Here is a 5921-nt window from a genome sequence, read left to right as displayed (position 1 = left end):
CGTCAGAGGCACCGCCAACGTCTGGCCCGTAAATTCGCTAAAGCTTTGGAGCAGGTGGACGGACTCCGCTACCAAACAGATCTAGAGTTTATAAGGCGCCAAGTGGCTAAGCCATTGCCACAGCAAGCATTGGGGTCCTCCTCCTAACCGCCAACTAACAAATGGGTTCGTGTCACGAACCTGTTCTACTCTTGAGGAGCACATTCCAAAGCATCGTACACTCCTTGCGCACGCACGGATCTTTGTACAAAAGGCATAAGAATTACAAAAGGAAGAGGTGGTCAAAGAATAGCGGTGTTATCGGAGCGGATACGGTTCAGATATGACACTTACCATATCCATATCCGCTTCTTATAAACGGATACGGATACGGATCATTCTCGGTAAGAAAAAACATTAACCATATCCGCACTTATCAGAAATGGATACGGATCGGATATTTGAAAATCGGATTGGATATGATCACGGATATAAACGGATATTCACGTATAATTAGAATTACAACCAAATAGGTAAATGTATGTGGTTGTAGGCTTCTCTTTAATTCACATATAATTAGAATTACTAAAATTGAGCACAAATCTATTAGACATAATCTTCATCCAAAACCTTCAGTAGCACAACCCATGACACAAACATTTCACAAGACAACCCTGACACAACATTTCACAAGAGGACTAAAGTTCAGAGAACCATGACACAAGTAGATGTTGAATGACACAATAAGTTCATACAACCAGCTAAAACAATAGTTCAGACAACCATGACAAACATTTCACAAAAAGAGAACTGAGTCAACTGACACTACTCAACAAACAACATTTGTGCAACTTCTCTGCTGCGTCCTTGTAGACCCGCCCGTGCTGAGCCATCTGACACTACGACATGCCTGATTCCCTAGATACTTATCTGCACAGGGTAATTTATTAGTTTAACCAAATGTTTGATATACTGCCTTATTTCACATGCTTGGTTTTTGTTCCTTGACATTCTCTCTGATAGGTTGGGCGTGTTGGTCGTTTTGGAACTAAAGGGTTGGCCATCACATTTGTATCATCTACTTATGATTCTGGAGTTCTTAATAAGGTTAATTTTTGTTATATTTCATCTATATTGTCCAGGCAATGAGAACCATTGGGAAAACTGGAGTCGAGGCAATGCAAGAGAAGTGAAGCTTTTGATGGCTTTAAATCTGTGATAAGCAAACATTGATCCTACTAGTATATATAAATGGATAAGAGCCTTTGCCATGATTGTAAATTGTTAGTGGATTATTTGTAGTTAATGAGCAAAAACTATATGATGTTAAACATTGAAATGAGCAAACTGTATGATGTTAAACATTGAAATAAAACTTCCTTACTGCGGAAACATAATTTGAATCACATATGTTTAGCAACATGTTTGAAGTCTATAATTCTTGAGTAAGTAGTAATGAGCTTACCTACACAATAACTTCCACGTTATTTTATATGTTGTTAGTTTAATCCCAACTGTAAACTTCCAGGCTACTTGTTTCTACAGTAAAATAATTTGAAAGCTAGCAAGAATGTCAGTGGATTATTTGTACGTTATCAAATCCCTTCATCTGAGTCGTAGACCTCCATGATGTCACCTTGCAAAAAAAAAAGAAAAAGAAAAAAAGAAGAACAATTGTCATGTTAAATATGGAAAAATAAAAGTTTCAAGTCATGTGCTTATTGAGTCAAATAACATACCTAATGATGCTTTTACAAAGGTCTCAGCAATCTCCGAGTCATCGTCATCCACTGTCTTAGCCACATCAAGAACATCATCCTTTGTAGTTTCAACTTGTGTAACTACAAAAAAAAAGAGAAAAACATATAATCATTAGATGCTCATTAACCAAAAATAAAAAGATAAACTTTGTAAAAATTTATTTTTTACCTCCTTGTTCCGCTTTAATCCAATCTTGTGCGCATATCAATGCCTCCACCGTATCTATTATCATTCGGCTTCTATAACAATGAATTACACGTCCCCCAGTGCAAAACGCGGACTCGGATGCTACAGTCGAGGCAGGTATGCCCAAAACATCTCTTGCTAATTTTGCTAGTATAGGATACTTCCCAAAGTTTGCTTTCCACCAACTCAATATATTAAATTTTCCTATTTTTTCATCATCCCATGTGGTAATAATACTCTCCTCTATATATAAATCAAAATCTGTTTTTGTAGGCTCTTTATCAATTATTTCAACAAATTTTGCAAATCTTGATTTCCTTTTATCACCAACTCTTTCCACTTCTTTTGTTTGAGAGCTTGAAACATTTTCGATATTTTTAAATTCCTCTTTGTCCCTTAATGCATATTCTCCATGCATCTTCTTAATGACAACTAAAATATCATTTGTAAACTTTTCACCATTCACACCATAAATTAAGCCAAAGAAATATTTGATTGCAATTATTTTGTATCTTGGATCAAGAAAAGTAGCAACCGTAAAAATCTTATTGCACATATCCCAATATTTATCAAATTTTCTTTTCATTGTAAAAGCCATAGCCATAATTGTATCATCATCACTTTTTAACCACTCTATAAGAAACAAATGAATTTCACAAAATTTTTCAAACAAAAGATTGCAAGTAGGATAAATAGTGCCGGAGAGGAGATTTGTTGCATCATAAAAATGTTTTAAACATTTACTCAATGTTTCAACAGAGATTTGTTGCATCATAAAAATGTTTTAAACATTTACTCAATGTTTCAACATGATTCCATTCTTCCTCTGAGGGACAATGAAGATATTTATCATCTCTAAGCTCAAATTTATTAAAAGCCACTTTATACTTTAAAGCAATCATCAACATTAGATAAGTAGAACTCCATCGGGTGTAACAATCTAGAACAAGACATTTTTTTTCTATTTCACATTAGCTTGTTTAGCAACATGATAAAAATTCACCTCCATTTTTGGTGAACACGTAACATACTTAACACTAAGCCTTACTTTTTCAATAGCTTTAGTGATAACTTTTAAACGCTCTTGATCAATAAGATTAATTATATGTGCTCCTGATGCGGCATAATTATGTACCAAAATTGCAAGTGCACAATTGATAGGAGCTGTGGTTAGCTCCTTTTTGAGATATTCAAAAGCTTTGAGGCAGTCGGGAGAGAAGACAAATGATGTATTCTTAGCTAAGAGATTGGTCAAGGGTCTAGCAATTTTGCTGAAATCCTTAATGAAATGTCGGTAAAAACCAGCATGATCAAGAAACGATCTGACATCTTTGACTGTTTTAGGAGGAGGGAGATTGGAAATGAGATCTACCTTAGCTTTGTCCACTTCGATTCCCCTATTGGAAACTACATGTCCTAAGACAATACCTTGTTTGACCATGAAATGACATTTCTTCCAATTGAGAGTCAGATTTTTCTCCCTAGATCGTTCTAGGACCAGTTTAAGATGATGCAAACATTGGAAAAATGTGTCACCAAAAATAGAAAAGTCGTCCATGAAAATTTCAAGAAATTGCTCTACCATGACGGAAAAAATACTGATCATGCAACATTGGAATGTGGCCGATACGTTGCATAGGCCAAAAGGCATGCGTCGGTATGTGAATGTTCCATACGGGCAAGTGAAGGTGGTTTTTCTCCTGATCTTCGGGAGTGATAGGGATTTGATTGTAACCTGAATATCCATCCAGGAAACAGTAGAACTCATGTACTGCTAAACGCTCTAACATTTAGTCAATGAAAGGAAGATGGAAGTGATCTTTCCGAGTGGCTAAGTTGAGTTTTCTGTAGTCGATACAAACTCACCATCTAGTTTGGATTCGAGAGGGAATCAGCTCATTAGCCTCATTTTGGATCACGGTGATCCTAGATTTCTTTGGAACAACTTGGACTGGACTCACCCATGAACTATCAGAAATGGGATAAATGATCCCATGATCGAGACATTTCAGAATGTCTTTCCTAACAGCTTCTTTCATCACTGGGTTTAACCTACGTTGAGGATCTCTAGTAGGTTTGGCGTCATCTATCAAATGGATTCAGTGTTGAACAATGGTTGAACTAATCCTTTTGATATCAGTCATGGTCCATCCAATGGCTTCCCTATTCTCTCTTAAAACATCTAAGAGAGCTTCCTTTTGACTGGTAGTCAAATCAGAAGAAATGATAACTGGTAAAGAATCGTTCTCCCCTAAGTAGGCACACTCTAGATTTTCAGGTAGAGGTTTGAGCTCTAACTTAGGGGGTTCCTCCACAGATGGGCAAAGCTGGACTCGGGGTTCTATTTCTAAAGGTTCTCGTTGCCAGCCAACAACAGAAACATGATTGACCAGTAGATCTAACTCTAGTTCGTCATCAGAAAATTCCTCAATCATGATGTCAGATGCACTTGAATCTGACTCACACTCTCTCTCTTGTTGCTCACTTGATATTCCCTAAAAAAATTCACTTCCAATGGTTGATCAGATGGATCACTAGGTTGCCTTTCTAAGTCGAAAATATTAAGGTCAACAGTCATGTTCCCAAAAGATAGTTTCATTTGACCGGTTCTACAATTGATCAAAGCATTTGAGGTGGCTAAGAACGGTCTTCCTAGAATGACGGGGATTTGACTTTTGAGATTGGAAACGGGCTGCATTTCTAAGATAATAAAATCAATAGGGAAAATGAACTCTCCAACTTTGATCAGAACATCCTCTACCTCTCCTTTGGGAATTTTTACAGATCTATCAGCTAACTATAGAGTGCAGATTGTCGGTTTAAGTTCTCCTACACCTAGCTGTTGATAGACTGAATAAGGAAGGAGGTTGACGCTGGCTCCCAAGTCTAGAAGTGCCTTATCAAAGTGAGTGTTACCTATGACGCATGAAATTATGGGACAACCAGGGTCCTTATATTTTAACGGCATGGATTTTGAAAAAAAAATTACTGAGGTTGGCAGCTAAGAAGACTTTCTTGGGGACGTTGGTGGTTCTTTTCTTAGTGCATAAGTCCTTTAAGAACTTTGCATAAGAAGGGATTTGTTCGATTGCATCTAGGAGAGGGATGTTGATCTTGACCTGTTTAAATATTTCTAGGATTTTCTCAACCTGCGGGGAGTTTTTCCTAGGTTTGAGTCTATCTGGAAAGGGGGCGACGGGCCTATACCTAATTAGATCAGGCTCAATCTCATGTTCAGCGTTTTGGTCATCGGAAGGAGTGTGTTGGATGGGAGAAGGGGTTTGATCCGGTGGCATTCTAACTTGATTGTCTATTAAGGAGTGTGTTGGATGGGAGAAGGGGTTTGATCCGGTGGCATTCTAACTTGATTGTCTATTTGTTTCCATGATCTTAGAGTGTGAACTGCATTCACATGAGCTGGATGGGATGAACTGGATCCATTGTCTTTAGGGTTTGCAACAGGTTGACTTGGGAATTTTTTTTTCTCTCTCACTCACGGCAGTGGCTAGTTGCCCAAGTTAGGTTTCTAACCGGGCTATGGCTTGAGTGTTCGAGTTGAGCATTTGGCCGGTTGTTTGCATGAAGGAATTTAGAGTGGTGGATGACGGGGTCAACATGTTGGTAGTTTGTGTAGAAGCTTTGATCATAGCTTCTAAACTCTTTTCTAAGACACCCAAACGTTTGTCATGATCAGAATTTGAAAGATTTGTAGGCTGGTGAGGATGAGGATGTTGGTTTGGAAAAACTAGGTTAGCTTGTTGAAAATTATTTGGTGCGTTGAATGGAAGTGTATTCCCCTAGGGAATTGTTGGTTCGACGCGGGAATGAAGTTTTAATTTTCGGGAGAATTTCCTTGATTCCATACAAAGTTGGGATGATTTCTCCAACCTGGATTGTAGGTTGGAGAAAATGGATCATTTCTAGGGCGCTGGAATACAACGTTCATCTGTTCTAATACATGGTTGTTTCCTAGGAGAGGGCATTCCTCTAAAACA

Source organism: Asparagus officinalis, chromosome 5 (genome assembly GCF_001876935.1).
Source record: "Asparagus officinalis chromosome 5, Aspof.V1, whole genome shotgun sequence".
Lineage (NCBI taxonomy): Eukaryota > Viridiplantae > Streptophyta > Magnoliopsida > Asparagales > Asparagaceae > Asparagus > Asparagus officinalis.
This window is presented reverse-complemented; position numbering follows the sequence as displayed.